This window comes from Drosophila serrata, unplaced genomic scaffold (genome assembly GCF_035046125.1).
Source record: "Drosophila serrata isolate PLE 108 unplaced genomic scaffold, ASM3504612v1 contig_8, whole genome shotgun sequence".
Lineage (NCBI taxonomy): Eukaryota > Metazoa > Arthropoda > Insecta > Diptera > Drosophilidae > Drosophila > Drosophila serrata.
The window spans coordinates 404,330-416,828 of NW_028256906.1; the positions used below are offsets into that span (position 1 = coordinate 404,330).

Consider the following 12,499-nt stretch of genomic DNA (forward strand, 5'->3'; position numbering starts at 1 on the left):
CATATATATTAAAAAATACAAATAGCTAAAAAAAAGAAAGAGTCAAACCAAAATCGAATGCGAAATGAAGCAAATCAAAGTGCAAAGACTCTCCAGTGAAGTGAAGTGATCGCCAAATAGGAACTATCACACAAAACTTGTTGCAGCCAAAGCGTTAAAACTTGTTGCAGGGCCCCCACTTAGACAGTAAAAAAAATAAACAAAACAACCTAGAACCTAAAAAGGTAAAACTTAATAAACGCGGGGGTGTTATCATTAAATCAAAGGCAAAGCAAAAAAAAAAAGAGAAAACTAAATAAAACGATCAAAAATAGGCAAATGACAAAGTGCCATAAATAGAACCAAATCGAAATTGAAAAAGTAATAAAAAAAAAAACTAATCGCCTTTATTGATTGTTATCATTTGTTTCCCCCAAAGCGATTCGCTGATTAATACAGTGGCCATAAATATTTGTTGTATTTTAAAACAGTAACAAACAAAAAAAAAAAGAAATACTAATAGAAAAGCCAAATGTGATAAGTCAAAAATTGTATCGATGATTAATGATGCTGCCCGGGGAAATGTAAGGAAAATAGGGCAGAGCTTTTCCCCCAAGGAGATTTAAAAGGAGATCAAAAGGGAAAGCTAAGAGAAAAGCTTAATCAGCAAAATCAAGAGGAGAATCAAGAGTTTATAGTTCACGATAATGACTAATAATTGAGCTTAAATTTGATTTTTTTTAGAGGAAAATAAATAAATTTTATAAGAATTTTTTAGAGAAAGAATAACTTAAAATCACTTTCTAGTCTTATCTAATTTATCTTCAAAAAAATACAAAGAAACTTCTTGAAGAATACCTTTCTCTTTAATCACCTTAAAATATTAAAAATAAATGAACACACGCTAGACCCACTATCATTATTTGCTTAGAGCTTAACGTTGTCTGTGAATTTGCTAATTTCACATATTCCACTGAAATCTTATCATCTTGAGTATTTACTCTTAAGAATAAAAAATCCCAACACCCAAAAGACTTATCTATCAAAAATCGCATGCTCCAACTAAAGAAGAGCCAATCGAAAAAAGAACTTGTAAATAAGAAGAGAGAGTTTTTTGAACCCATCAAAATAGAAATAAAAAACTTTCAAACTATGACTCAAATGAATCACAAGAAAATGGCACAAAGTCTATATTATATAGAACCATAATTAGCATAATAAACCCATAAACTTATAAACTCTATAATATTGTGTCTACCCCGATATTAATTTGAAGATGAGCTACTGTTTCTGTATTAGTCTCTGTTTAAGTTTTAATTTCATTATATTTTTCAGTTACTTTGCCCTCACTTAGTCAGCCAAAGAAATGCGGCCGTCTGTCTAAGAATTTTTTTTTGGCAGCAATCAAAATTATTATAGAGAGCATATAGCCCAAAAGCAAGAACAACTCACACAATGTCCCAAGAAAATTAACACATTTTGACGAACTTGTGTGTGCGGCTGGCAAAAACAATTTAAAAATATGTTTATTTTCTTTCCCTATCCCCTGGCTACCATGAAATGGGGAAAGTTTAGGAAACTAAAACGAAGTATAGATGCTCTTTAATGGTTTCGATTTGGGATTAAAAAAAGTTTTATTAAAGAAATCACATCTATACAATAAAGAGCAGGAGAATTTGTAAGGGAATAATTGTTTTTGAGTTTATAAAAGCTAAAAAGAAAAAGCAATTTGTATACATTTAAAAGTCCCTACAATTTTTAGTTAGAAGAGAAAGTATTTTGCAGGCTTAAAAATAAATTAAAGGTCCTCAAAGTCATTATAATTTTGTTTAGGAATTCATTAATTTTTACAGGCAAATAAAACCATACTATTTTTACCCAATCAATTAGTAAGAGAAAGGATTCTCCTTAATAAACCTCCCAGGACTTAACTTAATAGATAGTACCTGCTAATCCCTTGATAAAGTCCAAAACTGCCTCTGGCAATTCACAGGGAAGAAACAGCAAAGAAAAACGAGGGAAAAAAGAGAGGAAAATGTTGTACCAGAAGACAGAGGAACGCACATTCCCCGTTGGCTTGAGGAATTCATCAAAATTGAAATGAAATGCTTGTGGGTCTGGTGGATAAGTGCTCCTCGTGTCGCATAATTAACGCATTCCCCGGTGCAGCCTCCCCTTCCCTTCTCTCGCTCTTTAAGATTTTAGGAGCCCAAAACAACACATAATCATCATCATCATGGTGCTGTTAACTGGGCTTAAAATTCATTTTCCTGCCAAGAACGAAAAAACGAGAAAAAAATATACAGGCCAATACACAGAACCGAAAAACAGAACTTATTTATAAAACTGAGCAGTCGAGTGGATGAATATGCCGCTCCTCTTGCCCGCTTCCACATGGTATTATATTATTATTTCTCTTTTTTTTTTTTTGGGCCCTGAAACGAACGATAAAAATAAACCAAAAGCCAGAAACGTCCAACGAGACAAAACAGTTTTTCAACCAAAAAGTCGCAAAGGTGTAAAATGTATTGGGGGAAAATAATGAGGGAACAAATGAAAACCGACCGAGCAAGTGAATAAATATGTGAATAAATTCTTGTTCGCAGAGATAAATACATAAAACGACGCAGCTAAATTCCAAAGAAATTTGAACAAAACAAAAAAAAAAAAACAAGTAAAGCTAAAAAGCAATTAAAACAAATTGTGCCGTAAGTCAGGTCGGTGGGCTTACAGGCCAGCAACAAAAAAAAAAAAATACAAAATATATAACAATAATAATAAACAAAGAACAACAAGGAACAAGCACCACCGAAGGATCCAGGACCCCTAAAAAAAACCCCCCACCACACCGCCCCAAAAAGGTAACCAGGAATTATTTAATTAATATTTGCCTCTCTTGCCCCAATGCTGCATACTAAAAAAAAAAAAAGAAAAACCCCCCAAAAGTCCCAACCCTGATTATATATATGTATATAGCATATTTATTACATTTCTCTGAATATTATTTTGCAGTCGATTGCATTTGATTCGATTTGTGGTGGAAAATTATGCACAATAAATATAATATATATGTATATAAACAAATGCCGGCGGGCATTGTTTTTCGATAGGCTTCAATGATTTTTTTCGGGCATAATATTTTGTAAAGCATTGACTTTCAAGGGTTACGTTACGTTGATTTTACAATGCATTTTCCACCTGTTTTCCTCGCCATTTTTCCCGCATTTATTTATGCGAAAAACAATTGAAATCAACACAAAAGCCAAAAACTTGTTGAGCATGATATTCAGCTTCATTCTGTTCATTTATTTTCAGTGGAATAATAAATGGTTTTTAGGGATTAGTTTGTATATTTTATTGTTATTTTTTTTAGCAGCTGCAAAAACTCTGGTTTAACTTCTATTTACATTTCCATAGACAAGGTTTCCCTGAAAATGAAAGCCCTTTTAATTAGTCTGTAATTAATAATGCCCAGATTTACCGCCCTCCGATTATTATGCATATAATCTGTGGATATTCATGAATATTTATAATCTGCAGAAATAATATTCTTAATATTTCAAAAATACCTGACGGCATTTTTAGTAGGGCCTTTTTCACTATTTATTTTTCTTGATTGTTTCACAATTGTGTTATTTCATTGAGATTAATTAAGCAATTTATGCATCGGCCTCAGACTCGATTTTAATTGCCTGAAAATTTGCAAGGCCATCTGAATGCTCATTCTGAAAACGGATCCACTCATCTGCCACTCGCCGAGAGTGGTTCTTGAGGGAAACACCACAACGCACCATCAAGGCACCGTCCCACCCAGAGGCCTATCAGGAAAATGCATCTGCAGGAATGTCTGTCAGACGATGGAAAGTGTGCACATTATGGTTACAGTGTGGGCCAAAATAGTAGAAATTCTGGGGGAAAATTATTTAAAATTCAAGAAACTGTGAAGAATATTCATTAATGCTAATTTTTAGTTAGTTTAAATGCTTAGGGGAAAACGATGTTAAGAAATATAGAAAGGTTAATGTTTAGCTATTACAATTACATTTATTTTAAGCTTAGATAATTACTAGATTCTCAGAAATGAAAATCTCAATTATTTCATAAAATTATCTCTAAACTTAAGACCAAAAATCATCTATAAAATCTCTTCTTTGTCACAACTAAACCCCTTTTTTATACCCTTTCAAGGTATTATAATTTTGTTCAGAAGCTTATTGCGATGTACAGGAATCATTTCCGACCCTATAAATCATATATATTCTTGATCAGCATCAACAGCCGAATCAATCTAGCCATCTTTGGCAAAAAAAAATGTGCAAATTTTTTTCAACATTTGTTAAGGGGTTTCATAATTAAAATTGTCAAAAATCGAACAAAAAAAAAATTTTTTTTTTTACATTTTAAACTGAGTATGCAGTTTTATTAACCTTCTAAAAACTAACATGGGACAACTTTCCGAATTAAAATAAATACTTTTTTGGCGAAGTTATGATATTTTTGAACTTTGATTTTTCCCAAAAAACAATATAAAAAATCGATTTTAAAAGATTATCATATAAAAATACATCATTTAAAGAAAAATATAATTTTAAACAGTGAAGGAGTCATTTCCGACCCCATTAATCATATATATTCTTGATCAGCATCAACAGCCGAATCAATCTAGCCATCTTAGACAGAAAAAAAATTATTTTTATTTTTTTCAAAATTTTTTAAGGGTTTCCATTATGAAAATTTTCAGAAATTGACAAAAAATTTACATTATAAACTGAGTTTGCAGATTTGTTAACCAAATAAAAACTAGCATAAGGACACTTTCCGAATTAAAATTAACGTTTTTTTGGCTGAGTTATGCGTTTTTTTAACTTTGAATTTTCTAAAAAATATATTGATTACAAAAATGCGAATATTTCAAGAATAGTTAAGATCGTTTAATGATTTGATCTTATATTTCAAATGCAAACAGCAAGGGTATATGAACATTGACTTCCCTGTTTACTTTTACTCTTACTCCGCAGTTTCTATTTGGGTAAAATATTTTAATAATATTTAAAATATTAATCACGCAAACTTAATCACAAAACAAAAATGCGATACTGTTTCATAATCGCAGGAGGCAGATATAGCGGGTAGAAAGGGTAGAGAGGTTGCTCAGATGGCTGGGATGGGGGCCACTAACCATACCGATAAGATATCAAACCCTCAATGCGATAGAGAGCCGTCGACTTAGGGCCTGAAGTAGGCATTTTGGGGGACAAGAGCTCCGCAAGCCCCAAAAAATTATACAATTCACACGGTAGATAACACCCGGGAATCAACTCAAGTGAAGGAGTTTAGCCCGGCGTGTGACATAACCGGGTGTCCACTGTAGTAGCCACGATCCGATCTAAAGCGAAATCGATTGACGCATATTTAATCCATCGGCGACATTGCGACTGGGAAGGCCAGTGAAATGTACTATATATAAATTTTTATTTGTATATACATATATGTTTCACTATATCGCTATTAACCTCTGAAGAATGGTAAAATTTTTTAGAAAGAACCTATAAAAATCTTGACACAAAGATAAGCCAAAACACATTCGTTGCAATGATTAGATTTCAATCAAAAGATATAGATTTTTTCGATTGCCCATCATCACGCGATTTAAAGGAAACAGAATGAAAGTTGAAAGATTAAAAATGGGCTTGATACAAATTAGTGATCGATATATGTGATGAATAATATAGATCTTTCCGAATATATATCGATTTATGAATTTTTATATAGCTTATATCTATAAAAAATATGATGTATATGTATTTAACTTTATATTTTTATTTAGCAACTCACACCTTGATTTAGAAATAAAATACAAAGATATTACTTGTATTTATCGATAACTTTACCATCACTAAACATATATCGAAGGATTCTATTAAAATCGATTGGCAAATTAAGGACATAAACCACAACTTTCGAAACAAGATTGTCAAAAGAAAACAAAAGCAGCAAGTAATTGAGGATTTTCTAGAGAAAGAAAAAATTGCCAACACATGTGTCTTTACATTTACATTTAAATGGAAAAAAATGTTGAAATGTTCGATCAGAAGTTTGGTGCATGCTTTTCCCTTGGCTTTTATGAGTCATATTTGCAAGGCAAATGCTTTCTTTTCGAGCTGTACATTTATTTGCAGTTGAAAGAAAACGCTTTTCCAATGAGTTGGCCTTATGAGTCATTTTATGAGGGAGTCAGTGAACCCGACAGTTTGAGTGCCAAGAAATCACAGTCAAATTTTTAGGGTGCTTATTAAAAGTGAATCTTAAATCTATATACCATAAATTGACTCATTATTTGGGCTTCCTTCTGATAAATCCCTTTAAAATCCATTTCCTTTTGGCATTCTCTTAAGCACTTAGCCAGAGTTCTCATTACCTTCTCAGTGCGAATGAGCCATTTTGATTCATTCTCGGCCATTTTCTATGCGGCACGAACTCCAAGTGATTGAAATGTAATTGACAGCCCTGTCTAAGTAGCTATGCCCTCGCTCTTTTCCCATTTTTACATTGAGATACACACAGATACTCAACGCAACGAAATAGAAAAAAATAAAATAAAATACAGACACAGATACAAGATACAAGACACAAGTCGCAGCTGTTAATGCAAGGCTAGTCATGTGCTTCGATTTATCGACAGCATTTCTATTTGTACTTTTGCCGCAAAATATTTACACAATTGACAGCTGCTTCTGTGTTCACCGCCCAACATTTTCCACCCGCTTTTCTCCCCCACTCCATATACATTTTCCCTTCGCTGTTGTGAGTGTGGGTAAGCTGAGCTGGTGAGCTGCTTTATGTGCTCCTCGTACCAAATGAATTATCAAAGCTTATTGTCACATAATCTTTGTCAACATGACTCAGAATACCCTCCACGGAATGCTAAGCCAGCGAATGCTGCAAGCTCCTGGCTTTATCCCCTTGGAATATCCGAAACTTTGGAGGAGGGTGACTCTCTGTGTGGGGTGAAAATTGTTTTTAATAGGGGCTTTTTCACAGGAAATATATATAGGAGAGAGGGATTGGGGATAAGGAAAATCCATTTAGTTTAAACAACGCTAATTGAAATTAATTTGACTATAAAATTAATAAAGCTTGATTAAGTCGGCAAAATTAATAGGAATTTTCTTGCCACAATAATTTGTTTAATAATTCATAAGCACATGGAAATGCTAGAGATACTAAATTTTATTTTATTTTAATATAAATTATCCATACAACTCCTTGGCTTTAAGAAAATACTCTCTCTCTTTGCTACTCTTTCTGGGTACAATGGGGCGTATACGTAATATTTCAATTTGCTTTCATTTTAGAGGTCGCTCCTTTTCCCTGTCCTCCTATTTTCCCTACTTTCTCTTCACTTTCACTTATCTCAGATTATTAAACACGCCGAGGGGTGAATTCTCTTGACTCAGTTTTTCAGATTTGAGCTTAACATTGGTTCGCAAGTATACATTAATACCCAGACCGCAGAATTCACACAAAGCCTCAGAGAAAGATTGGCTAGATGGAAAAGGGGAAGATAACCCCAAATCAGTTGAAAAGTTTTGTAATTAAATAGTAATATGAATGCGTCTGGACGTGCCAGAGTTGATAAGAGCCACTTGGTAACAAGTTTAATCAATCATTGACATTCAACAATCTAGCAGCACTATTTGTTATTGTTGCTGTTTTGTTTTCTGTTTGGCTTGGCCAAGACAACTGGCAAAAGTCCGTGTACTATATTGATAATATCTGATATCTGTGACAAGGGATGTCGAAAATATCGGATTATTAATATTGCAACGAAATTGGACAGTAACTTTCAAGTGAATATCGTTAGAAGAGTCTATGGGAATATATGAATTTGGTCAAAATTAATATGATTGCATGTTATCGATATTTAAGTCAGTATACATGTAGTATATATTTATATAATATATCAATATTTTCGATATTTTGATAACATCTTTAATATGTCGATATGTATATTTCGATATTTTTTATTTAATTATTCATTTTAATAACACCTTTTTACAAAGATATATTCTTGAGCTTTCTTTGGCACTTAGGATGAACTTTGAATAAACAATTATCGATTGATTTCCATAACCCATTTCCTAATCAGAATACATTTTCCTTTCAAGTAAACTGACCTTTTTCCGACTCTAGACCTTGGTATTTGCATAGAAAATCAGGCAAATATTGAAGTTGACTAACCGTCGAGAACAATTTTCGTTTTAGCCATGGCTAATGGCAAAAATTAACGCCCGCAATTTGTGTCAAATCGAAGTTCAAATGGTCAATAGCACTGACAATCTGTTGTTTTGCCATTGGAATTTTCCAAAGAAATTGCATATAAACGAGAGGGAGACAAATGCGTAACGTTAGCCACCACGATGATGAATTGGTTTTGCAATTGGCCAGCCAAATGTCAAATGCCAAATACCGAAGACAATTACGTAGAGTCAAGGATTTTGTCATAATGAGTAAGGAATCTGTGTGTATTTAATCAGATTTAACTAAACAAAGTAGCAAGAAGATGATGATATTCGGGAAACGAATCGATATTGATTGAAATTGATTATGGCATTTTACTTAAAATTAGTTTTCTGCAAAATGTAATAAGAATTATGACCAGGAGAGCTCAATGGTTTTAATTAAAAATATATATTTATTGAATTGCCAACGACAATTCTCTTTAGAAAAACTCAACGAAGAGCAAAAATAATAATGTTCACCTTGCTGCTGTTTTCCATATAAACATCAATAAATAATAAGTTCTTTCATCTTTTTTTTCTGATTGTGTACAACCGCAAATAATAAAAATTCTATTTTGCGAAAAGTTCAATAATAATAATAATCAGCACACCATTTGGACTTGAATTTGTTTTGGCAAATGCCTTTATAAATAGATTTTTATCGATCCCTAAAGAAAATCGAAAGTTAAATTAAAGCAATATATGGAATCTCTTGTGGGCCATCCATCAAATCATGAATTTCCTTTTCAGGCGAAGATCTTGCTCTCGTTTTTGATTGTTTAGCTGACATTGCGCATACGACCTGTTATCTGTTCAAATTAACAAAAATAATTGAATTTCGATTGTTTGATTTACCATCCGACGATATTTCAAAGGCATCATCATTGCTTTTCTTCAACGGCTAGCCAGCATATAAAAAATAAAGTGAAATTTTCTTCGTTTCTTTTATTTTTTTGCATGCCACACACACACACTTCCCCGTCGCTTTCCACTTGAGCCATCGATTTTCGATTTTCCAGCTGCCTCAGTTTTTTCTTCTTCTCGCTCTTTTTTTTCTCCCCCTCTCTCTCTTTATTTTTTGTATTTTTTTCTCACTTTTTTCTGCTATTTTTTGTGTGTGTTTTCTTTCTTTTTGGGTCGCCGAAAACAAATAGGCGAAATACAAAAAAAAGAAGAAAAAATGAATGGAATGGCAGGTGTGCATTGCAGGTCACGTCATATCACTTGATTCAGTCCGGGCTTTAATTTTTATTATTTTATGAACAGCAATAAGCATTATTTTTGGTTAAAAAATAAGACGGGGAAAGCTGTTTAAATACAGAAAAATATATAAAAATGGTACAAGAAGTTAAATAGATTTAATGCAATAATTAAAAGCTGATTATGAAATATAAAAGGACTTATTTGAATACAAAATAAGACCGGAAAGTCTTCATTAAAATATAGGAAAATATATAAAATGTTAAAGGGAATTAATTAAGCTTAAAATAGTAATCAAAAACACTTTATAAAATATATAGTTAGTAAAGAGTTTTAAATTTATAAGAAGCGATATATTAATACATAGTTTCCATCTTACTTTTAACCCCTAACATAATTGTATTTATTTATTTTTACTTATATTACTTCCCAAGGACCTTTTAAGATTTTTCTTTCTCTGCATCCTGGCTGATTTTCCCTTTTGATCTGTAATTTGAAATCCATTTTGGAGGCAGCAGTCGTCAGGTGCAGGCAGAGAGACAATGCGACACGCATGTGTTCATCAAATTTCACTTAGGATTCACCGCTCAGATTCACATTTTGTGTGGATTTTTGTGGCTTCAGGGTTGATTTCTAATTAAAAGGTCTTCCATGGAATGGGATGGGAAGGGAGCACTGTTTCGATTGCCTCGCTGATTATCGTTGAGTAGAAAAGCCCCCCAAAAACATGTGCAGGCGAAATTAATAATCGAACCTTTGGGAGCACAGGCTGCTGTCATCGCTGTAGGGGAATACTGAGATGGATTGTGGTCTGATTTTGTGGCCAAATAATTTGCATTTATGCAATGCAATCGGTATTGGATTTTGAATACTATGGGGATCCACGGGATTTCATTTCAACAAAACTTGACAGAATTTGGCCCAAACTTCAAATGGAATTCCTGGAAACAATTGTGGATATTAAGTTTGAGTTTACTAAACATAAATCGCCTGACTATTTCACAGGAATTTTGATTGACTTGACATATTTGTAATTACAAGCATTGTTTTGCCACATTTATGGACATGTGGTTTTTGGAGTTTGGTAATTAAGGAATTTTACCAGTTGACTAATAGTAGTTATAGGGAAGTTATTTAGATGAATATGAATAGATTTGAATATAAGAATTGCCAACTAATAATATTAGTAATTCCTTATTCTACAAATTGATTAATTAATGAATTCTTGAACTGAGGAATTGGAACAAATTATTCTCCACTGATTCCTTTGAAGAAGTCAACAAATCAAATACAATATATAAATATATATTTCCTGCATTCCTCTAGCCTTCTTTTATTACATTTTTATTATAATTCGGATTCATTCCAAGTGGAAGCTTTAACCAATTTGGCAAACATGTAGTATTTATGGTTGGCTTGCAATAAAATTTTGCACAAAATAACGACATAAATGACACACGCAACCATCCATCAATGGCCATTATGTCATGCAAAAAATATATATATATATTCATGAATTTTGTGCTGAATGCGCCAGCGAAACAAAATAATAAAAAAAAGAAAACTTTCAACGAATTCGTTGCGCTGAATAAATGAAAATTCAATTAAAATATTTGAAAACCATTCAGCAAAAATCAAATCAATTACAAGGCTATAGAATGACATTCCTCTATATTAAATTGATGTTTTAAAAAACCCTTTTTTAATTTAAATCTCTTGGAAAATTTCTTAGATTATTATTACAATTTAAGTGTACATTGTTTTCCCAGAATAAAGGGTCTCTCAGATCTTTAAAAGTATTTTAATGAGATCCCATGTTTTGCATAAACTTTTGCCCTAAATATCTGTTACCCCATTTAAAATTCTTTTTGTTTTGTTGTCAACCTTTTTTTGCCTTTATACATTTTCCTTGCTTTTCCTGTTTGTTTTTTGTTTTTTTTTTTTTGTGTTGTCTGACAGATTTCCCGGCCAGCTACCTGTTGTTGCATGAATTTTTGGATGAGTTTTTGATTAGCTTTTGACATACATAATCCGGAGTTTAGCTATATAGAATGCCAAAAAAGTTTTTTAAGCCACGTTTTGCTTTGGATTACTACTCCTTGCTCCTTTTTGGTCAGTCCGGTAAAAGGATATTTAGATACACATATGTATGTGTATACAATATAGTGCAAAGTTCGACAAAGTTGTGATAATAATTAATTAGGTTGAAGTTGAAAGAGACTAACTTTGTAACCGCACCATGGGCACAATATAGTATATATAGTTTAAAAAATAATAATAAACTATAGCTGGTGGAAATCCTAGTGTAATATATAGGAAGAGATAATGCCTGGCTATGGCTAATCCAGTAAGAGTTATCGCCCTTGCCTTTCAGCCTATTTGCGATAACTGCATGTTATTATTATAGTTACTCTCTTCTTTTTTTGTATTCCTCTTTTAGCTGCTTTTCAAATAAACTGATAAGCAGATAAGAGCTGTAAAAAATAAAACCAAAAGCAGCAAACGAACACGAATAACTTGTTAACATGACTTTGATTGTGATTTATAGGACACACACCATAAACTTATCGCGGCAAATAGAAAAACGCGCGAGGAAAGCTCAAAAAAAAGCAGAGAAGGAAAATCCCAAAAGAATACATGAAAAACTATATAGTTAAATATTTAAAATATATAATTATTTAATGGAAATCATTACAAGTTTTTAGAGTGCTTTCCTAAATTATTTTCTTTAATTAAATTGGGCATGATTTCCTTTTTCTCTACATATATTTTCTAAACACTTTCATTGTTCATGAGATCTTTAATATATTTTCTATATATTCTCTCAACAATTAAACCCTTTTTCCAAGGACTCACAACCAATAATTGATTTGCCAAGGCAGCACAAATCAAGTCCCAGAGTCTTGTTTATTGTTTGAATCAATCGATAAGGATGAATCCTTTCCACTGTCCTGATTCCAAGTATCCAATCTCCAACCTGACCACACAGGAAGTGGTGGGCGTAAAAACTCAACTTGGATGATGCAAATAATTGCCAA

At 32.5% G+C, this 12,499-nt stretch overlaps 1 protein-coding gene across 9 annotated transcripts in view; it reads left to right on the plus strand.

Moving 5' to 3' along the window:
* dnc (phosphodiesterase dunce) overlaps positions 1-12,499 on the plus strand; it is a 227,933-nt gene that overhangs the window by 93,284 nt on the left and 122,150 nt on the right. For 7 of the 9 annotated variants that reach the window (XM_086826384.1, XM_020953011.2, XM_020953012.2 and 4 more), the window contains exon 2: positions 2,586-2,840. The exons of 1 other annotated variant lie outside the window; for it this stretch is intronic. The gene's annotated coding sequence lies outside the window, so the exon portion shown is untranslated. Of the gene's footprint in view, positions 1-2,444; positions 2,841-12,499 lie in introns of all 9 variants that reach the window. One more of the 9 variants, XM_086826400.1, reaches the window with a different exon arrangement.